Source organism: Hyperolius riggenbachi, chromosome 8, assembly GCF_040937935.1.
Source record: "Hyperolius riggenbachi isolate aHypRig1 chromosome 8, aHypRig1.pri, whole genome shotgun sequence".
Taxonomy (NCBI): Eukaryota; Metazoa; Chordata; class Amphibia; order Anura; family Hyperoliidae; genus Hyperolius; species Hyperolius riggenbachi.
The window spans coordinates 171,253,698-171,277,986 of record NC_090653.1 but is presented as its reverse complement, the minus strand read 5'-3'; the positions used below and the strand labels follow the sequence as shown (position 1 = coordinate 171,277,986).

The 24,289-nt window shown below is 42.7% G+C and overlaps 1 long non-coding RNA gene across 3 annotated transcripts in view; it reads right to left on the bottom strand.

Moving 5' to 3' along the window:
• LOC137528379 (uncharacterized) overlaps positions 1-3,496 on the bottom strand; it is a 63,538-nt gene extending 60,042 nt beyond the window's left edge. For 2 of the 3 annotated variants that reach the window (XR_011023381.1, XR_011023383.1), the window contains exon 1: positions 3,410-3,496. This is a non-coding gene — a long non-coding RNA (uncharacterized lncRNA). Of the gene's footprint in view, positions 1-3,360 lie in introns of all 3 variants that reach the window. The other variant, XR_011023382.1, reaches the window with a different exon arrangement.
• Positions 3,497-24,289: the final 20,793 nt, after the last annotated feature.

Genomic DNA, 24,289 nt, shown 5'->3' with positions numbered 1-24,289 from the left:
TAAAACAATAAATATCGTTCAGGCAGGACAAAAAAAACAAGTTTCAAAACGATAAATTTCGTTCAAAAGGTCGGCGCCGTTTTTTAACATTTAAAACGATAAATATAGTTTTATAATGTAAGTGAATTGGCGCCATTTTTATCTATCGGCACTGGGCGCTATTTTTCACTGACCCGCTATTGAAATGCTACCTGGTTGTGGCAGAAAGAAGATGCTGACTTTGACTGCTGTGCGGTACCTGAAGCGCAAAGTGAAGGAAAGTCCCCTTATGACTGCTGAGGAACTGCAAAAAAAGATTTGTCAGATGCGGGTACTGAAGTTTCAGCTCAGACAATAAGGCGCACGCTGTGTAATGAAGGCCTCCATGCTAGAACTCCCAGGCGCACCCCCTTGCTGTCTCCAAAGAATAAGAGTCGACTGCAGTATGCCAAAAGTCATGTGGACAAACCACAAAAGTTTTGGGATAGTGTTCTGTGGACTGATGAAACAAAGTTAGAACTGTTTGGGCCCATGGATCAACGCTATGTTTGGAAGAGGAAGAACAAGGCCTATGAAGAAAAGAACACCTTGCCTACTGTGAAGCATGGTGGGGGGTCAATCATGCTTTGGGGCTGTTTTGCTTCTGCAGGTACAGGGAAGCTTCAGCGTGTGCAAGGTACCATGAATTCTCTTCAGTGCCAGGAGATATTGGATGAAAATGTGATACAGTCCGTCTCAAACCTGAGGCTTGGGAGACGTTGGACCTTTCAACAGGACAATGATCCCAAGCATACCTCCAAGTCTACTACTAGAGCATGGTTGCAAATTAAAGGCTGGAACATTTTGTAGTGGCCATCGCAGTCACCAGACTTAAATCCGATTGAGAGCCTCTGGTGGAACTTAAAGAAAGCAGTTGCAGCGCGCAAGCCTAAGAATGTGACTGAACTGGAGGCTTTTTCCCATAAAGAATGGGCTAAGATACCTGTAGATCGCTGCAAGACACTTGTGTCAAGCTATGCTTCATGTTTAAAAGCTGTTATAACTGGAAAAGGATGTTGTACTAAATACTAAGAATGAATGTTACTTGGGGGTTTAATAAAACTGATAATGATGTGAGCACAGAAAATACATTTGTGGTTATTTCATTATAAATGTTATGTTATATTTGTCTGACTTACAAGTGCCTCTTTGATTTAATTGTAAACAAGATGACTGAAATGATCAAAATCAATGTCAAACTGGCCAAAATACTTAATTTCAGTGGGGGTTGAATAATTTTGAACACAACTGTACCTCCTATAAGCAGACACTAGAAGCTGTTAATTCATGAAACAAAAAATTTATTGGCATACTCTACAAAAGGTACCGCATTTCGCAGGCAATCTCCTGCTTCCTCAGGCAATAAAGAGTAGGGGAGCATACAACAGTATTAGGTCAAAGATACGCCAGGCGCCTCTGTGAGGCGTATCGTAGTCTTTGGTTACGGGTACTACAGGTATGTCATGATAATGTGTTGGCAGGGTAGTAAGAAAACACTTGATCTTCTCCAGCGTTACTTTTGGTGGCACGAGATGAAAAATGACTGGGTTCATATGTCAAGTGTGCTTGTTCTAAGAATCCATTTCAGCTTCCTTGGGGATTACTGACTCCCTTTTAGTTCCTTCCTGTCCTTGGGAGATTATTTCTATGGACTTTATCTCAGATTTACCGGCTTATGAAGGTTACACCACCATATTTGAAATTGTGGATCGTTTCACATAAATGGCTCATTTCATACCAATGAAGATGATTCCCACTGCTACTGCTACCGCAGAGCAGATTGTTTTTCACAGAACAGATTGCAGATGTTTTTCACAGATTGTTTTTCACAATCGCAAACTGTTGATATTGTAGCAGATAAAGGGGTACAGTTTACATCAAGATTTACTTATCATTTTCATCTGGTTATTATCCACAATCCAATGGACAAACTGAGAGAACAGACTAAACACTCGAACAATACTTATGTTACTTTTCATCCACTTCTCAAGTATAAGGATCCCTCCTGTCGGTTGCAGCGGAGCTGCAACCTAGCAGTTTTGATTTCTCTGCCTGCATTTACTTGCTTGGTTTTGATTGCATTTGCAATGAGTCTCATTGCTATCTGCAATCACTCTGCAGTTCAGAGGAGCTCAGGATGTTGTCATGAATCCATCTAAGGCTTACTGCAGTTGAACTGCAGTCAGACATCTGTGGATTTCTTACGTGCATGTGGTTGCATAATTCTGGTTGCGTGCATTTGTACTGAAAGTCCTTTTCATTCATAGGCAGCTTGCAGCCTTCAATCAGGCTAACACAGGATTGCATGATTACCATTCAGCTGTGTGGGAATTTGCATGTCTGCTCTCATTGGCTGATGTCCATGAAAATGCCTGCCTCTCCTCTCAGAATCGATTCTATAGATACTTTAAATAGTTGTAATCATTAATAAGCTGTTCTCCATCCCCTTCTTGCACCTCTGACACTGTGGTTATCCTTGGCAGGTTTTGGTGCTCCGAATCAATTGTTATATATAGAGTGCTTGGGGGCCCCATGTAAAACTTGCATTGGGGCCCCCAACTCCTTAGTTACGCCACTGACTAAGGAGAAAAAGTTAATTGCAGTTGGGCCACAATGTCCTTCAAAGAAATCTTGGGCCCAATGTCTTGCACTTCTCTAGCAATGGGTTTTGGAGAAAAAAAATGGGAAAGGTTTACAATCAAATTTACTGATTAATTGTAAAGTTTGAAAAATCTGACCAATGTACCACACATGTGTGCAATTTTTCCCCAATTATGAAAAAAAATGATTGAAAATGCTAAAAAAATTGATTGCATCTCGACATTACAAAATTGTCTACCACACACCATACAATCTTGCAAATGATTGGAATTTTCACTTGAATAATAAACACAGCTTTATATTTTTCCTGTAGAAATGATCCCTTTTCATGAATATTTGGCATGGATTAGATTGTGAGCCCCTCTAAGGGACAGTTGAGGAACAAGACTATATACTTTGTACAGTGCTGCAGAAGATGATAAATAAATACTAAATAATATTTTCACTCGATAATCTAGTTTACTAGCCAGCTGTGTATTAAAACTGGCATTTTCTGAAACTGCATGATCTTAACTGCTTCAGAAGCTCTTTAAAAGCATAACAATCATGTATAATACAAATGTACAGTTAAGCATTACATCACAGCCTGCCTCCAGTACTACACAGTAGAGCCAGAAATATTTTGGCATGCATGAGTATGCTCTCTGCCCTGTCATGCCACCTCTGTTTCATGCTCCACATACAGCACTATCTTTGGCAGGGGACACGCATCACACTCCATCCACTTCATTTCAGACTCGCCTGCTCTAAAAGTTTCATGACCAGTATCCGGGGACAAGGGGGACGGTACCTTGTAGGATCCGCCTGGGGTTTCATGGGCCTTCTAATATTATGAAGTCAGCAAAGTCCAAACAAACTTTATGCAGTTTTGCTGCTACCAACACTAAACAAAGAATGGCATCCCCTGCATTCCCTTATATGTGAAGGCCCCTTATGTGTCCTTGCTGTTCATCAGAAACATTTGATACTAGATGATGTTGCCTTTGAATTGCATTCATAAAGCAGTACATTTACACGTATTAACCATTCTGTTGCTGTACATTCTTTCAGCATTTAAAACTCCCTTACACCCAAGTGGACCTATCCTGAGATGTTATAAATGTGACTTTGGTCTTAGAATGCTAATTCCCACCCTATGTACTGATCACCTAAGTCACTATCCCAGAATACATATGCAGATCAAGTGTTCTGGCTTCGCATACTGACTCCTGCCTTTATTAACGATGTACATGTGCTTACAGTGGCGTAGCTAAGGAGCTGTGGGCCCCGATGCAAGTTTTACAACGGGGCCCCCCAAGCACTCTATACATAACAATTAATATGGCACACCAAAACCTGCCAATGGCAACGACAGTGTCAGAAGTGTAAGAAGGAGATGGGGAGCAGTTTGTTAATGATTACCGCTATTCAAAGTATCTATAGAAGTGATTATTATGAGCACAGGACCAATAGAGAGCTAATACTGTAGTTGAGGGAGGGCCCTTCGGGGCCCCTCTGGCCCAAGGGCCCCGATGCGGTCGCTACCTCTGCAACCCCTATTGCTACGCCCCTGCTTGTTGACAATAACTATGTTTTAAAACCAGGTCAGACTCAGCAATAGACTTTTTCACAATCTCTCAGCAAACATCCACTTGAACATTTCCTGACTATGTACAGAACTGTGTAAAAGTTTTAGGCAGGTGTGAAAAAATGCTGTAAACAAAGAATGCTTTCAGAGATATAAATAATGATTGTTTATTGTTATAAATTTCCAAAATGCAAAGTGAGCAAACAAAAGTAAAATCTAAATCAAATCAATATTTGTTGTAATGCTGGGAATATGCGGTTCGTTTTTTAGGTGATTAGATGGTTCGATACAGTGGCGTAGCTAAGGAGCTGTGGGCCCCGATGCAAGTTTTACAACGGGGCCCCCCAAGCACTCTATACATAACAATTAATATGGCACACCAAAACCTGCCAATGGCAACGACAGTGTCAGAAGTGTAAGAAGGAGATGGGGAGCAGTTTGTTAATGATTACCGCTATTCAAAGTATCTATAGAAGTGATTATTATGAGCACAGGACCAATAGAGAGCTAATACTGTAGTTGAGGGAGGGCCCTTCGGGGCCCCGATGCGGTCGCTACCTCTGCAACCCCTATTGCTACGCCCCTGCTTGTTGACAATAACTATGTTTTAAAACCAGGTCAGACTCAGCAATAGACTTTTTCACAATCTCTCAGCAAACATCCACTTGAACATTTCCTGACTATGTACAGAACTGTGTAAAAGTTTTAGGCAGGTGTGAAAAAATGCTGTAAACAAAGAATGCTTTCAGAGATATAAATAATGATTGTTTATTGTTATAAATTTCCAAAATGCAAAGTGAGCAAACAAAAGTAAAATCTAAATCAAATCAATATTTGTTGTAATGCTGGGAATATGCGGTTCGTTTTTTAGGTGATTAGATGGTTCGATACAGTGGCGTAGCTAAGGAGCTGTGGGCCCCGATGCAAGTTTTACAACGGGGCCCCCCAAGCACTCTATACATAACAATTAATATGGCACACCAAAACCTGCCAATGGCAACGACAGTGTCAGAAGTGTAAGAACAACAACAACAACAAATAACATTTGTAAAGCGCTTTTCTCCCGTGGGACTCAAAGCGCATAAGCATGGCTCAGACCATCGTGGTACAGAGGAAGAAATTTTATAAATCTGGAAATGCCAGGCTAAACAGGTGGCTTTTCAGTCTGGATTTGAAAAGCTCCAGGGATGGTGCTGTCTTTACTGGGTGTGGTAGGGAGTTCCAGAGAGTAGGGGCAGCATGGCAGAAGGCTCTATCTCCAGATTTTTTGAGGTGCACTCTGGGAGTGACCAAGTTTATAGAACTTGCTGATCTGAGGTTGTGAGAGGTGTGGTGCAGCTTCAGCAAGTCCTTCATGTATCCAGGGCCTAGACTGTGCAGGGATTTGAATGTCAGCAGTCCAATCTTGAAGAGTATTCTCCATTCTACTGGTAGCCAGTGCAGTGAGCGAAGGATCGGTGTAATATGACAGTGGCGAGGCTGGTTTGTTAGCAATCTGGCAGCAGAATTCTGCACTAATTGCAGGCGGCGCAGGTCCTTTTTGGGGAGGCCAACATAAAGGGCATTGCAGTAGTCCAGACGTGATGTGATGAAGGCGTGGACTAGGGTTGGAAGATCCTCTGGGGGAATCAGATGTTTAATCTTTGCAATGTTCTTCAGATGAAAGAAGGAGGATTTAACTACAGATGAAATTTGGTTTCTGAAACTCAATTCCCCATCGATTAGTACGCCAAGGCTGCGCACAAAGTTGGAGCTGTTTATGTCTGAATTCCCAATCCTGATTGGTGTTGCTTTAGGATAGAGCTGTTTTGATGGCGGGCACTGGCTTTGGACAAACAGGACCTCAGTTTTGTCAGCATTCAGTTTCAACCAGTTATCATTCATCCATGCCTGTAGCTCAGCTAAGCAAGAGTTTATTTTTGGGGTAGGGTCTGTTCCACCAGGTTTGAAGGACAGGTATAGCTGTGTGTCATCGGCGTAGCAGTGGTACGTCAGGCCATGTCGTTGGATAAGTGTGCCGAGTGGCAACATGTAGATTGCAAACAGCAGAGGGGATAGGATTGATCCTTGTGGCACTCCGAATTGTAGAGGTGCAGGTTTGGACATTATGGGTCCTAGGGATACTCTCTGTGTTCTGTCAGTCAGGAATGATCTGAACCACTGGAGGACTGATCCACTGATGCCACAGTACTCCTGCAGTCTGTTAAGCAGGATTTCATGGTCAACTGTATCAAAAGCCGCTGAGAGATCCAACAGGATTAGGATGGAGCATTCCCCTCTGTCCCTTGCCATGAGCAGATCGTTGCAGACTTGGATGAGGGCTGTTTCACAGCTGTGGTGTTTCTTAAAGCCAGATTGTAGAGGGTCCAGGATGTTGTTTACTGACAGCCTGGTTTCAAGTTGCAGATAGACGGCCTTTTCAATAACTTTACCTAAGAAGGGGAGGTTGGAGACAGGTCTGTAGCTGCTCATAGCATCTGGATCCATGGAAGGTTTTTTAAGAAGGGGCTTGATGATTCCTTCTTTTAGAGAGGTAGGAAACCTCCCTGCTTGTAGAGAGCAATTTACTATTTTGTGAAATGCTGGACCAAGCAGGTCAGGGCATTTCAGCATATGTTTAGTTGGTCCAGGGTCCAGGTCGCAGGTTGTCTGGCGGAGGCGACGGAGGATGTCTGAGATCTCTTCCTCACTAATACTTTTGAAGTCAGTCCAGGGTGTTAGGTTGTTTTTGCAGCTATTTCCAGGAGTTGCATGAGTCTTGGGTGCTGTGGATTGAATGAGAGACCGAATGGAGGATACTTTGTCAGCAAAGTAGCACGCAAATTTCTCACATAGCTCCTTTGAGGGAGTTATAGTAGGTTTTAGACAGGATGGGTTACATAGTCTATCAACTGTGCGGAATAGTTGGGCTGGTCTGTTGGCGGCCTTTGCGATCTCCTGTGATAGGTAGAAGGATTTTTTCTTGGTGATCGCATTTTGGTAGTTTTCCAGGTGAGAGACAAGGGTGTGTTTATCTTTTGAATTCTGGGATTTTCGCCACTTCCTTTCTAGTCTGCGCACTTCTTTCTTCATGTCCTTTAGTGAGCTGTCAAACCACCGTGCATGGTGAAGTGGTGTAGACTGTTTAATGCGAACTGGAGCAAGGGCGAACTGGAGCAAGAAGGAGATGGGGAGCAGTTTGTTAATGATTACCGCTATTCAAAGTATCTATAGAAGTGATTATTATGAGCACAGGACCAATAGAGAGCTAATACTGTAGTTGAGGGAGGGCCCTTCGGGGCCCCGATGCGGTCGCTACCTCTGCAACCCCTATTGCTACGCCCCTGCTTGTTGACAATAACTATGTTTTAAAACCAGGTCAGACTCAGCAATAGACTTTTTCACAATCTCTCAGCAAACATCCACTTGAACATTTCCTGACTATGTACAGAACTGTGTAAAAGTTTTAGGCAGGTGTGAAAAAATGCTGTAAACAAAGAATGCTTTCAGAGATATAAATAATGATTGTTTATTGTTATAAATTTCCAAAATGTAAAGTGAGCAAAACAAAAGTAAAATCTAAATCAAATCAATATTTGTTGTAATGCTGGGAATATGCGGTTCGTTTTTTAGGTGATTAGATGGTTCGATAGATAATTGCCAACATGTCCGATCTCCCTTTCGATTCTTTCCCCGCTCAATTTCTGATAGAGGTGAATGGAAAAAGATAAGAAAAACGAGCGGAAGATAAGAGAATCGACTGCAGAATCGAGCGGCAAAAACAATCAAGAGGAGAAATGCAGGGCAGAAACTAAACGTGTATTCCCAGCATTACTACCCTTTGCCTGACAAACCAATTGTACCAAACAGATGCTAATTAGGGATAATCAGTGAGATGCAATTATTTATGAGTTCATGCAGAATTATGTGCATTTATCTGAAAATATATGTAGCTTGAAAATGGACTATTCGATTCCCACCCAGGTTTAAATTGATTGGTCCATTTTCAAGTAGTGTTGGGCGAACAGTGTTCGCCACTGTTCGGGTTCTGCAGAACATCACCCTGTTCGGGTGATGTTCGGGTTCGGCCGAACACCTGATGGTGTTCGGCTAAACTGTTCGGCCATATGGCCGAACTAAGAGCGCATGGCCGAACGTTACCCGAACGTTCGGCTAGCGCTGTGATTGGCCGAACGGGTCACGTGTAGTGTTGGGCGAACATCTAGATGTTCGGGTTCGGGCCGAACATGGCCGCGATGTTCGGGTGTTCGATCCGAACTCCGAACATAATGGAAGTCAATAGGGAACCTAACTTTTGTGCTTTGTAAAGCCTCCTCATATGCTACATACCCCAAATTTACAGGGTATATTCACCTTGGAAGTGGGTACAAGAGGAAAAAATTTTTAGCAAAAAGAGCTTATAGTTTTTGAGAAAATCGATTTTAAAGTTTCAAAGGGAAAACTGTCTTTTAAATGCGGGAAATGTCTGTTTTCTTTGCACAGGTAACATGCTTTTTGTCGGCATGCAGTCATAAATGTAATACATATAAGAGGTTCCAGGAAAAAGGACCGGTAACGCTAACCCAGCAGCAGCACACGTGATGGAACAGGAGGAGGGTGGCGCAGGAGGAGAAGGCCACGCTTTGAGACACAACAACCCAGGCCTTGCATGAGGACAAGAAGCGTGCGGATAGCAATTTGCGTTTTGTCGCCATGCAGTCATAAATTTAATACAGATGAGAGGTTCAATAAACAGGGACCGGAAACGCTAACCCATCACAGATGTTCATTGTTCATGTTACTTGGTTGGGGTCCGGGAGTGTTGCGTAGTCGTTTCCAATCCAGGATTGATTCATTTTAATTTGAGTCAGACGGTCTGCATTTTCTGTGGAGAGGCGGATACGCCGATCTGTGACAATGCCTCCGGCAGCACTGAAACAGCGTTCCGACATAACGCTGGCTGCCGGGCAAGCCAGCACCTCTATTGCGTACATTGCCAGTTTGTGCCAGGTGTCTAGCTTCGATACCCAATAGTTGAAGGGTGCAGATGGATTGTTCAACACAGCTATGCCATCTGACATGTAGTCCTTGACCATCTTCTCCAGGCGATCGGTGTTGGAGGTGGATCTGCACGCTTGCTGTTCTGTGTGCTGCTGCATGGGTGTCAGAAAATTTTTCCACTCCAAGGACACTGCCGATACCATTCCCTTTTGGGCACTAGCTGCGGCTTGTGTTGTTTGCTGCCCTCCTGGTCGTCCTGGGTTTGCGGAAGTCAGTCTGTCGGCGAACAACTGGCTAGAGGAGGGGGAGGATGTCAATCTCCTCTTTAAAGTCTCCACAAGGGCCTGCTGGTATTCTTCCATTTTGACCTGTCGGACTCTTTCTTCAAGCAGTTTTGGAACATTGTGTTTGTACCGTGGATCCAGAAGGGTATAAACCCAGTAATTGGTGTTGTCCAGGATGCGCACAATGCGTGGGTCGCGTTCAATGCAGTCCTAGGCCGAAGAGGTCATAGCCTAGGGTCACAAAAACCTGTTTATTTGGGCTATTTCAATGGTAGTGATGGTAACGTACATAAATCTCAGCCATGGCCGTTGGCAACGTCTGAATTTCACGAAATGTCTCATGCAGGTAGAAGACATATTGTTAGACTTGGATTCCAAAGATGGGGTCCCTACATCTCTGCAAACCAGAGTTACAGGGGTCCAAAATTGGTAAAATCCCCCATAGGCTTTCATTGGGCCTCCTATTTACAGTTCCAAAATCTCACATCTTTTCAAAGGGCAATTGATCAGCAGTGGCAAATTTTCTAGCATTGTAGGGACCCTTAAGGGGGAACATGACTGGTGAGTTTCGGGCCCCTAGGCCAAAGAGGTCATAGCCTAGGGTCACAAAAACCTGTTTATTTGGGTTATTTCAATGGTAGTGATGGTGACGTACATAAATCTCAGCCATGGCCGTTAGCAACGTCTGAATTTCACGAAATGTCTCATGCAGGTAGAAGACATATTGTTAGACTTGGATTCCAAAGATGGGGTCCCTACATCTCTGCAAACCAGAGTTGCAGGGGTCCAAAATTGGTAAAATCCCCCATAGACTTTCATTGCCTCCCTATTTCACTTTCCAAAATCTCACATCTTTTCAAAGGGCAATGGCTCAGCAGTACCAAATTTTCTAGCATTGTAGGGACCCTTAGGGGGAACATGACTGGTGAGTTTCGGGCCCCTAGGCCAAAGAGGTCATAGCCTAGGGTCACAAAAACCTGTTTATTTGGGCTATTTCAATGGTAGTGATGGTGACGTACATAAATCTCAGCTATGGCCGTTAGCAACGTCTGAATTTCACGAAATGTCTCATGCAGGTAGAAGACATATTGTTAGACTTGGATTCCAAAGATGGGGTCCCTACATCTCTGCAAACCAGAGTTACAGGGGTCCAAAATTGGTAAAATCCCCCATAGACTTTCATTGCCTCCCTATTTCACGTTCCAAAATCTCACATCTTTTCAAAGGGCAATGGCTCAGCAGTACCAAATTTTCTAGCATTGTAGGGACCCTATGGAGGAACATGACTGGTGAGTTTCGGGCCCCTAGGCCAAAGAGGTCATAGCCTAGGGTCACAAAAACCTGTTTATTTGGGCTATTTCAATAGTAGTGATGGTGACGTACATAAATCTCAGCTATGGCCGTTAGCAACGTCTGAATTTCACGAAATGTCTCATGCAGGTAGAAGACATATTGTTAGACTTGGATTCCAAAGATGGGGTCCCTACATCTCTGCAAACCAGAGTTACAGGGGTCCAAAATTGGTAAAATCCCCCATAGACTTTCATTGCCTCCCTATTTCACTTTCCAAAATCTCACATCTTTTCAAAGGGCAATGGCTCAGCAGTACCAAATTTTCTAGCATTGTAGGGACCCTTAGGGGGATCATGACTGGTGAGTTTTGCCACTGCTGAGCCATTGCCCTTTGAAATGGTGTGAGATTTTGGAACGGTAAATAGTAGGCCCAATGAAAGCCTATGGGGGATTTGACCAATTTTGGACCCCTGTAACTCTGGTTTGCAGAGATGTAGGGACCCCATCTTTGGAATTCAAGTCTAACAATATGTCTTCTACCTGCATGAGACATTTCGTGAAATTCAGACGTTGCTAACGGCCATGGCTGAGATTTATGTACGTCACCATCACTACCATTGAAATAGCCCAAATAAACAGGTTTTTGTGACCCTAGGCTATGACCTCTTTGGCCTAGGGGCCCGAAACTCACCAGTCATGTTCCCCCTAAGGGTCCCTACAATGCTAGAAAAATTGGTACTGCTGAGCCATTGCCCTTTGAAAAGATGTGAGATTTTGGAAAGTGAAATAGGGAGGCAATGAAAGTCTATGGGGGATTTTACCAATTTTGGACCCCTGTAACTCTGGTTTGCAGAGATGTAGGGACCCCATCTTTGGAATCCAAGTCTAACAATATGTCTTCTACCTGCATGAGACATTTCGTGAAATTCAGACGTTGCTAACGGCCATAGCTGAGATTTATGTACGTCACCATCACTACCATTGAAATAGCCCAAATAAACAGGTTTTTGTGACCCTAGGCTATGACCTCTTTGGCCTAGGGGCCCGAAACTCGCCAGTCATGTTCCCCCTAAGGGTCCCTACAATGCTAGAAAATTTGGTACTGCTGAGCCATTGCCCTTTGAAAAGATGTGAGATTTTGGAAAGTGAAATAGGGAGGCAATAAAAGTCTATGGGGGATTTTACCAATTTTGGACCCCTGTAACTCTAGTTTGCAGAGATGTAGGGACCCCATCTTTGGAATCCAAGTCTAACAATATGTCTTCTACCTGCATGAGACATTTCGTGAAATTCAGACGTTGCTAACGGCCATAGCTGAGATTTATGTACGTCACCATCACTACCATTGAAATAGCCCAAATAAACAGGTTTTTGTGACCCTAGGCTATGACCTCTTCGGCCTAGGACTGCATTGAACGCGACCCACGCATTGTGCGCATTCTGGACAACACCAATTACTGGGTTTATACCCTTCTGGATCCACGGTACAAACACAATGTTCCAAAACTGCTTGAAGAAAGAGTCCGACAGGTCAAAATGGAAGAATACCAGCAGGCCCTTGTGGAGACTTTAAAGAAGTGATTGACATCCTCCCCCTCCTCTAGCCAGTTGTACGCCGACAGACTGACTTCCGCAAACCCAGGACGACCAGGAGGGCAGCAAACAACACAAGCCGCAGCTAGTGCCCAAAAGGGAATGGTATCGGCAGTGTCCTTGGAGTGGGAAAATTTTCTGACACCCATGCAGCAGCACACAGAACAGCAAGCGTGCAGATCCACCTCCAACACCGATCGCCTGGAGAAGATGGTCAAGGACTACATGTCAGATGGCATAGCTGTGTTGAACAATCCATCTGCACCCTTCAACTATTGGGTATCGAAGCCAGACACCTGGCACAAACTGGCAATGTACGCAATAGAGGTGCTGGCTTGCCCGGCAGCCAGCGTTATGTCGGAATGCTGTTTTAGTGCTGCCGGAGGCATCGTCACAGATCGGCGTATCCGCCTCTCCACAGAAAATGCAGACCGTCTGACTCAAATTAAAATGAATCAATCCTGGATTGGAAATGACTACGCAACACTCCCGGACCCCAACCAAGTAACATGAACAATGAACATCTGTGATGGGTTAGCGTTTCCGGTCCCTGTTTATTGAACTTCTCATCTGTATTAAATTTATGACTGCATGGTGACAAAACGCAAATTGCTATCCGCACGCTTCTTGTCCTCATGCAAGGCCTGGATTGTTGTGTCTCAAAGCGTGGCCTTCTCCTCCTGCGCCACCCTCCTCCTGTTCCATCACGTGTGCTGCTGCTGGGTTAGCGTTACCGGTCCCTTTTCCTGGAACCTCTTATATGTATTACATTTATGACTGCATGCCGACAAAAAGCATGTTACCTGTGCAAAGAAAACAGACATTTCCCGCATTTAAAAGACAGTTTTCCCTTTGAAACTTTAAAATCGATTTTCTCAAAAACTATAAGCTCTTTTTGCTAAATTTTTTTCCCTCTTGTACCCACTCCCAAGGTGCACATACCCTGCAAATTTGGGGTATGTAGCATGTAAGGAAGCTTTACAAAGCACGAAAGTTCGGGTCCCCATTGACTTCCATTATGTTCGGAGTTCGGGTCGAACACCCGAACATCGCGGCGATGTTCGGCGAACGTTCGCGAACCCGAACATCTAGGTGTTCGCCCAACACTATTTTCAAGCTGCATACATTTGCATAAAAATTTACATAATTCTGCATGAATTTGGATATACTTGCATCTCATTGATCATCCCTGCTGCTAATGATCATCAATATCACATGTAGGTTGAAACACAGTCATTAACTGAAACAGAAACAGTTGTGTAGGAGGCTTAAAGAGAACCTGTACTGAGTAAAAATATTTAAAATAAACACATGAGGTAACTTCAAATGAACATTACATAGTTACCTTGCCATCAGTTCCTCTCAGAAGCTCACCATTTTCTTCTGACAATAATCCCTTCCAGTTCTGACAACATTTTGTCAGATCTGAAATATATCAGTTGCTGTCAATAAAATATCAGTTGCTGTCAGTTATAGCTGAGAGGAAAACGGATGTACCAGGTAATGTCCATGTTTCCCTATGGCTCACGTGGGCGATGGTACAGTTTAACTGTGTGCTGACCAGAAAGCTGTTATGGGTAATGGCCATTTTCAAAATGGAAGACGGAAAATTCCCTTGATCACAGTGGACAAACAGGACGCGGGACAGGAGAAAGACACTGAGGAGTAGACTACATGGAAGGTGAGTATGACTTGTGTATGCTTATTTTGACTTTTAATTTTCAGTTCAGGTTTTCTTTAAGGGTAGGAACACAGTAGGCAGAATTGCATATGCGTTTTCCACTATGTGCTATGGAAAACGCATATGTGATTCTGCCTAGTGTATTCTTACCCTAAAACTAGGTAAGGAACAGCCCATTTCTGCTACCAAGGTGAGGTTGTGGAAGACAGTTTAACCACTTCAGGACCACAGTGCTAAACCCCCCTAAAGACCAGGCTATATTTTATTAAATTGGCCACTGCAGCTTTAAAGGGGTTCTTCTGCGAATGAGGAAAAAAATAAAAAGTGGTTTATGCATAAACTATTAAACATCCTTGTAAAATAGTGTAAAAAGTTTTTTTAAAAAAATGAATGGTTTCATCAATATAACATGTATTGTAAATAGTGACGGATGACGGCTGGGAGGCTAATCCATTTGTTAGGGGTGTTTTTTTTTTTACTTTCTTTTCACAACCATAACTGCTGCCTACATAGTTTTCAGTGGTATAACCCACTTCTAGCAGGAATCACCGTTATAACCCTAATAGCTGAACTCAGCTGAGCTGCTGAATATGTGTTTACATTGTTGCTAGGCAACCAGACCCCGGGTGCAGAGACTTGTTTGTGAAGAGTCATAAGCTGCAGGGAGAATCAGTCCCATCTACACCATATGATTCTTTGTCAGATTCGATTCATTTTGATTCGATTCATTGATATGATTTGATTCAAATTGAATCGAATCATGAATCAGACATTTCAGATTGAATCAAATCAAATCAATGAATTTAATCAAATTGAATCGAATCTGACAAAGAATCATATGGTGTAGATGGGACTGATTCTCCCTGCAGCTTATGACTCTTTTCACAAAACGAGTCTCTGCATGGGGTCTGGTTGCCTAGCAACAATGTAAACACATATTCAGCAGCTCAGCAGAGCTGAGCAGTTAGGGTTATAACGGCGATTCCTGCTAGAAGTGGGTTATACCACTGAAAACTATGTAGGCAGCAGTTATGGTTGTAAAAGAAAGTAAAAAAAAACACCCCTAACAAATGGATTAGCCTCCCAGTCCTTCATATGTCACTATTTACAATACATGTTATATTGATGAAACCATTCTTTAAAAAAAAAAAAAAAAAACTTTTAGAAGGGTGTTTAATAGTTTATGCATAAACCACTTTTTATTTTTTTCCTCATTCGCGGAAGAACCCCTTTAAGGCCAAGCTGCAGGGCCGCACAACACAGCACACTAGTGATCCCCCCCCCCCTTCTCCCCACGGCTGTCCCCAGTACAGCGCTGCTGCTGACCGCAGCGATGTACATGGTAATTATCTAAAAATCAAAAATCTATTAACCCTTCGCACTCTCACATGCAAATGTTCAAACAAATGCATTCACAGATTCACTCATTCAGGCACAGCTGTTATCCCTACAGCTAAGTTAAAAGCCGGGGTTTTAGTTCACAGAAGAATGCATTCTTATGCTTAGTCACCTATACTGCGCAGAAGTACCCAGGTAAACATAGGTGTCCTAACTCTGGCCCTGTAACATGCATAGTGCAAACATGCAACCACATTCATTGCATCAAACCTATCAATGGATTAGGAGCACTGCATTTGTTTGAACATTTGCATGTGAGAGTGCGAAGGGTTAATAGATTTTTGCTGTTTTCTAGCCACACCCCCTTCAGCACCTCCCATTCCTTAACTTATTTAATGTCCTAACTAGATGCGATGTGCCTGGATATATGTATTTTGTACATGGTAATTAGACGGCAGTTTCGGCGTCTAACAGACTGAAGGCGGGGCGGAGTTCCGCCCCTCAAGCAGGAGATGCAGCCTGCACATGATCTCCTGCAAACTGCAGCCCCAAGACTTGGCGCCAATTGGCGTTAGGCTGGCCTGGGGCTGCCACCGCGGCCACGCCCATTGGCGTAGGGCGGCCGCCAGGTTGTTAATCTCTGGTAAGACTGAGCACAGCAACACAAGACACAAGGTAGTTATACTACACCAGCAAGGTTTCTCCCAGACAAAGATTTCAAAGCAGACTGGGGTTTCAAGATGTGCTGTCCAAGCTCTTTCAAGAAGCACAAAGAAACGCACAACATTGAGGATCATGGATGCAGTGGTCAGCCAAGAAAACTCAGTGCAGATGGCTATCTACAAGGGTGCAGGCATGCATGTGCTATAGGCGCCAGCAAGCCCATGGGCGCCATGCCTGCACCCCACAAAAAAAATCAGTCTACTCCCTTCTACCGGATCCATGCCATGGCGCCGGCGCCACTTCCCACAGCCTGCCCGCAGCCCGCCCTTCCTCACAGACCCGCAGATCAGCACGAGACCAGACCGGCACACAGATGTAGAAGTGACATAACTCGTCACTTCCTGCATTTGAAGCACATAGAGCAGTTGATGTGTGCCACTCTGCCTTCGCATCCCGATACAGGTCTGATTGTCACCTGGCTAATCTTGAGGTCTGAAGGGCGGCAGAATGTGCGGAGGATGGGAAAAGATGGGATACTTTTATCTGTCAGGTGATCTACCATTACTGGAGGCAGCATTCTACTTATACTGGGGGCACTTTTCTACCTATATTGGGAGCACCACTTTACTTATACTGGGGAAAGTACTCTATACTACCTACTGTATATTGGGGACACCACTGTACCTATACTGGGGGAAGTATACTACCTATACTGGGGCAGCATACTACCTACACTGGGGTCAGCATACTACCTAATTTGGGGACACCTTTCTACCTATACTGGGGGCATCATACTACCTATATTAGGGGCAGCATACTACTTATACTGGGATCAGCATACTGCCTATACTGGACCATGGGAAACCTTTCTACCTATACTGGGGGCAGCATACTAACTATACTGAGGTCTGCATACTAGCTATATTGGGTGCATCTTTCTACCTATACTGCCACTTTTCTACCTACACTGTGGGCAGCATTCTACCTATACTGGGGGCAATTTTCTACCTATACTGGGGGCAAATTTCTACCTATACTGAGGGCAGAATACTACCTATTTCGGGGGCAGCATACTACCTATGCAGGGGACAACATTCTACCTACACTGGGGGCAATTTTCAACCTATACTCGGGGCAACGTACAATCTATACAGGGGGTAGCATACTACCTATACAGGGGACCCTTACTACCTATACAGGTCTGTTATTGTTATCTTGAGGCATCTGGCTATTTAATGCTTGAGGCAGCTGATGACTTAATTATTTTATGTGGATACATGTAACTACCTGATTCTTTCATCTGGAGGCAAGTGACTACCTGATTCTGATCTGGATGCATGAGTGACTACTTAATTATTTTATCTGCATGCATGTGACTACTTGATACTACTTGATTTATGTATCTGGTGGAATATTAATTTTTGGCATTTGTATGGTGAGTGAGAGCTCTGTTGAAAGATGTGTGCTTTTTTTTGTGTGGGGGCTCTGATTGTGTGAGGGCTTGCTCTGCCTCCGAGGGTGAGGTAGGATGCTGTTATTCAGGGGGTTCCAGTAAAATGGGGGGTTAAATTTCAGTGTCTGCCATGGGCGCTGTTTTACCTAGATACGCCTCTGACTCAATACAGCAGATAAAATACACATCAAGCTTATTACTCTTTGAAACTGGAAGATGTGAAGCAGTGCCATCAGCTCTGAAATGCCAGAAACCAGTGGGACCAAGGTATATTCATTTACTGTCAGAAGTCTGTCCAGAAGTGGCTTCATGGAAGAGTTGCAGCCAAAGAGCCATACCTTCGACGTGGAAACAAGGCCAAGCAACTGAAGTATGCACAAAAAAACATAGGAACTGGGGGTGCAGAAAAATGGCAGCAGGTGCTCTTAACTGATGAGTCGAAATTTGAAATATTTGGTTGTAGCAGAAGGCAGTTTGTGTGTCGAAGGGCTGAAGAGCAGTACAATAATGAGTATCTGCAGGCAACAGTGAAGCATGGGTAAATCCCTTGAAAGTTTTGGGCTGCATTTTTGCAAATGGAGTTAGAGATTTGGTCAGGATTATTGGTGTTCTTAATGCTGAGTAATGCAGGCAGAGACTTATTCATCATGCAGTACCATCAGGGAGGCATATGGTTGGCCCTAAATGTATTCTGCCTCAGGACAACAACCCCAAACATACAGCCAAAGTCATTAAGAACTACCTTCAGTGTAAAGAAGAAGAAGAAGAAGAAGAAGAAGGGGGAAGTGATGGTATGGCCCCCACAGAGCCCTGATCTCAACATTATCAAGTGTGTCTGGGATTACATGAAAAGACAGAAGAATGTGAGGAAGCCTGAGGGCCCATTTCCACTAGAGTGAATCTGCATGTGTTTCCTGCAAGCAGATTTGCATACACAATATAAGGGAATGGGACTGTTTCCACTTGTCAGGATTTCCCAGCGTTTTTCTGTGCAGAAAAAATCTGCATGGCAGAGCCATTACAATTCGCATACCGCATACTGCTATGCGATTCACATACAATGTATTTAATAGGAAATTCGCATGCGGTTTTGTAATGCGAATTTTCATGTGAATTTGCATACGATTTCGCATAGAAACAATGGTAAAGCACACAGGCACTGCCATGGTGGAAACAGGCCCTAAATCCACAGAAGATATGTGGTTCATTGTCCAAAATGTTTGGAACAACCTAACAACTGAGTACCTTCAAAAATGGTGTGCAAGTGTACCTAGAACTTATGCTGTTTTGAAGGCAAAGGGTGGTCAAACCAAATATTGATTTAATTTAGATTTCTCTTTTGTTCCATCACTGCATTTTGTTAATTGATAACAATAAATTATTAAAACTTCAATTTTTTTAACCATTTGCCGGCAAACTAACGTATTAAAACGTCATGCTTTTGCCTGTTAATGGCAACATGACGTTTTAATACGTCTCGCATTCCCGCCGCCGCTCCGCACGTGTTCGCGCCGCTACCGCCGCCGTTTCCATCAGGTACCCGTGCTGGGTGATTGGAGAAGAGGACCGAGCAGTCCTCTACCCAATCGCACTGCCTGGAGTGAATGGACGCGACCGCGAACAGCGGCTACGTCCATTCACATAAACAGGAAACTGTAACAATTTAATAAAGTGTAAAAAAAAAAAAAAAAAAGTGATCACTTCCTATACGGGAGAGTGTTCACTAGTGCCATCTTGTGGCCAAAAAGTATATTACAGCTACAAAGTACATACATATACAAGTACATACACACTATTAATAACATTGATGAAATTACACTTCCAACCCTCCCCCCCCCCCCCCCCAAAAAAAAAAAAACACTTGTAAAAAAAAAAATCAGCTTCAAATAAATAAATAGTTGCCTTTTTTAATCTATATTTTATGGGGGGAAATTAATTTTAATTTATTATATAGGGGCTTGTAATTATGGCCAGAAGAAAAAAAAACAGAACAGAAAAATAACACCTAGATTTCAAAATAATATATTGTCGCCATACATTGTGATAGGGACATCATTTAAACGGTTTAATAATCGGGACAACTGGGCAAATAAAATATGTTTGTTTTATCCACAGGAGAATGTTTAATTTTAAAAGTATAATGGCTGAAAACTGAGAAATTATGATTTTTTTTCATTTTTTTCGTTTTTTCCCATTAAAACGCATTTATAATAAAAAAAATTGTCAGCAAAATGTACTACCCACATAAAGCCTATTTGGTGGTGAAAAAAACGAGGTATAGATCATTTTCTTGTGATAAGTAGTAATAAAGTTATTAGGGAATAAAAGGGAGAAGCACTGACAAGTGAAAATTGCTCTGGTCCGTTAGAGTAAAAACCTTTGGGGGTGAACTGGTTAAAGCATCCTTTGTTTACAGCATTTTTACCCCACCTGCCTAAAACATTTGCACAGTACTGTACATATAGTTTATAGAGTTTAAATAGCTAAGATATAGGACATTTTTGTTTATTTATTGAGTAATGCACTGAGTTTAGTGTATTTATTTTTTACAAAATGCTCACAGCTTGGAAATTAGCCATTCAAAAGTAGGAGTGGCTGATGTTACTTATTGAATGTACTGCAACTTGAGTCTATATTGCACCATGCATTTTCTAGAAGTTAATGAATTACTTTCTCTGAGGTCATCCCGGGGTGTTGCCTTATTTTGATGTTGTTTGCATTGGAACTTACTCTCTAGAAATGTTTAACCACTTCGGGACTGGGCGGCTCTGGCCCATTAACTCTAGAAAATCACACAATAAAAAGTCTTCATTTCTTGCAAGGTTTCTGAATAAATTTGCTGAACCATGCTGTGTGCTTGATTAGTTAGATCAGAGTGTCTTATCATCAGCTGTGAATTAGAGCTGTGAGCTGTGCAGCAGCAGCTCTCTGCCCTGTGTCAACACAAGCTTAACCCTTTCAGTGATTCTAATTAAGTGAATCCAAGTAAAACTTCAGTTAAAAAAAAATAGGATTTCCATAAACTGCAATTAAGGATGTTTCCCCTAAAGGTTATCATGCAGTGCCTAATCATTTAGAGCAGAAAGAAAGTTCTAAATTTAATTCCACTGTAAGCCGTCCGTTCCTTTAATGCACAGTGATTACTGAGATTGGCTCACAGTAATCACAAGGTCAGGAGCCAATTAAATTGTGACAGCTGAGAAAGTGGGAGGCAGCGTTGTTGGATCAGCAAGCGTAATGAAAACGGCATGAGCGCGCAAACACGGAAGTTGAAATCTACACCCTAGCAGGCATAAGAAGACATAAACAAGGCACAGATTTTAACTGCGTTCGCACTTTTTGTAATGCACAATTTTTGATGTAATTAAAATGCATTTTGCACCATTTAAATACAGTATGCACAAATCCCATGTGATACGTAAATGTAAGGAAAAAACTAGTGCATGTTAGGTTTTTTCACAGCCAAAATGCAATGCAGAATTACAGAGGGGAACAGAAATCGCAACATTCTGTGCGTTTTCGGATTGCAGCAAAAAGCACATGATTTTTCCAAGTGTGACCCCTGCCTAAAGGGAAATGGAAATATTTAGAAAATATTCTCAATGAATTCTCAGTAAATATTGTACTAAATATATCCCATATGCAAACTATACTCCTAGGCATAAAAAAAGCATTTGGATGAATAAAAACGTTTGAGGTAAATTCAAACTGAAAAGGAATGCTTACAAGGCCATAAAATAGGAGGGGACCAACGCTGTAATAATCTATATATATAAAATCGGTCGTGTGTGTGTGTGTGTGTGCGTGCGTGCGTGTGTGTGTGTGTGTGTGTGTGTGTGTGTGTGTGTGTGTGTGTGTGTGTGTGTGTGTATGTGCCGCGATCACTCAAACGGCTTGACCGATTTGAACGAAACTTGGCATACAGATCCCTTACTACCTGGGATGATATGTTCTGGGGGTCTTACGGCCCCCCTGCATACCTGGGCGGAGCTACAAACAGCAAATCAGATTTCACCCATTCATGTCAATGGAAAAAATGTAAAAGGCTGCCATTCTTGCAGTAATCAAGCCAGAGTCCCCACACTTGGCACAGTTGATCACTTGGTGACTAAGGTTACAAATTCAGGAAAAGTGGGCGGAGCATAAAACAGCCAATCAAATCTCAGCCATTCATTTTAAATGGGAAAATGTAAACTGCAGCCATTATTAGACTGTTAATTGCAGGGTTTTCAAACTTGGCACACTTGATCACTGGATGGATGAGATTAAGATTCAGGAAAGTGGGTGGAGCCTACAACTGCCAATCAAAATTCACCTATTGATTTGAAAGGAGAATATTGAAACTGCTTTCATTCTTTCACTGTTCATGGCAGAGGCTTCAAACTTGCTACAGTCAGTCATTGTGTGACTGGGGTCCCAATTCACTAAAGGGGCGGGGCCACACACAGCCAATCATATTTCCTTAGTGGATAAACTGCTTCCATTCATACATTTTCGATGCCAGGAACCTGAAAGCTCACAAACTTGATCATTGGGCGACTTTGTGCCAAGGTTACAAAAAGTGGGCGGAGCCAAAAACAAATTTCACTGGGAAAATATAAACTGCAGCCATTCTTACGCCGCTAATGGCAGGATTCTCAAACTTTGCACAGTTAGAAAATGCAACTTATTGATGCCTATGACCACAAAGCCTATAAACTTGGTCACTGAGTGATTATATGTCAATGTTTGAAATTGTGGGCGGAGCCAAAAATAACTAACTTTTTACATGGAAAAAGTGCAGTCAATCTTACACTGTTAATGGCAGGGTTCTCAAACTTGACACAGTTGGTCAGTGAGTGACTGAAATTAATATTCAGAAAAGTGGGTGGAGCCTACAACAGCCAATCAAAATTCACCTATTGATTTTTAAGGGAAATATTGAAACTGCTGCCATTCTTACACTGTTAATGGCAGAGGTCTCAACCCTGCTGCAGTCGGTCATTAAGTGACTGTGTGTCCAGCTTACAAAAAAATGGGCAGAGCTAAATACAAATTTCACTTGGAAAATATAAACTGCAGCCATTCTTACACTGTTAATGGAGGTTTCTCAAACCTTGCCCAGATGGTCACTGGGTGAATGAGATTAATATTCAGGGAAGTGGGTGGAGCCTATAATAGCCAATCAAAATTCGCCTGTTGATTTTCAAGAGTAATATTTAAATTGCTGCCATTTTTACACTGTTAATAGAAGATGCCTCAAACCTGCTACAGTTGGTCATTGGGTGACTGGGGTTCAAATGCTGGAGAGGGGCGGAGCCACAAACAGCCAACCTGATTTGTTAAATTTCTATGGGTTAGGGTTAGAGAAAGTGGGCGGAGCCGACACCAATCAAATACATACCCGGGCAACGCGGGTCATTAGCTAGTCAATTATAAAGAGAGCAATAAAAATGGTAAGGAAGAAATTAGACTGGCAAAGGTTGAAGCGGAAAATGAAATCGCTAAGGATATCAGATCAAATCCAAAGAAGTTTCTACAACTATATCAACTCCCCCCAAAAAAGAAAGGTGGACTATATAGGACTCCTAAAAGATAAGGTAGGTAACATAATCGTGAATGACCGAAGTAGGGCAGATCTATTAAATGCTTGCTTTACTTCTGTCTTCACAAGGAAAAACATATTTGTTGCATATTACATATGCGTAAGGGTCCATGTCTTCCGATTTAAATATTGAATCGAAGGAAGTAGTGAAGGCAAAACAAAATAAAATCAAAAAGACAAGATAAAGCATTAGGCATACATCCTTGGATGCTAAGGGAATTAAGTTCAGTTATTGCTAAACCTCTTTATCTTATCTTTTGTGACTCTCTTACAAGTGGGATAGTTCCAATAGAATGGCATACAGTCGCTGTTTTCCCATTATTTAACCTCCCTGGTAGTATGATTATATCTGGATTTTAGGATCTTTTCAGCACGTTTCAGACCCTATAAACAGGAAAAAAATCATGCCGCCAGAATGCCTGCAGCAGCCCCAGCACTAACTCACCTCTCTGGGCTCCAGCTCTGCAATTTTCCCTCCGTCGTCCGGGACGGCGAGAATGGCTACCAACATCTGGATCTCCCAGGAGGTGAGTAAAAAAGCCTGCTGCGCATTATACTCTGCATAGAGCTGCCAGCGGCTAGCATGAGCTAAGCTTGGGCTTATCGCCAGGAAGGTTAAAAAAGGAACTGGCTAATGGACAGAAAGCAAATAGTAGTGGTCAATGGATCATATTCAAAATGAGTGACTGTTAGGAGTGGAGTCCCACAGGGGTCAGTACTGGGTCCAATACTCTTCAATGTATTTATTTATTTATTAATGACCTAGTACAGCCGTGGGCAAATGAACGATCGGGCCAGCTAGCACTGTATCTTTATTATACTCTTGTTTATTATTTAAAACCTTAGTTCACTCTTCCAGATTTTGATTATTAGTAAATCTGAATAAAGGACTATAATTAGATATGGCCCAAACCTCCGATTTTCAGTTCGCAAAACCGGGTTCGCGAACTTCCACAAAAGGTTCGGTTTACGCAAACTTTCGCAAACCGCAATAGACTTCAATGAGGAGGCGAACTTTGAAAACTAGAAACATTTATGCTGGCCACAAAAGCGATGGAAAAGATGTTTCAAGGGGTCTAACACCTGGAGGGGGGCATGGATGAGTGGGATACACGCCAAAAGTCCCGGGAAAAAATCTGGATTTGACACAAAGCAGCGTTCTAAGGGCAGAAATCACATTGAATGCTAAATTGCAGGCCTAAAGTGCTTTCAAACATCTTGCATGTGTATACAT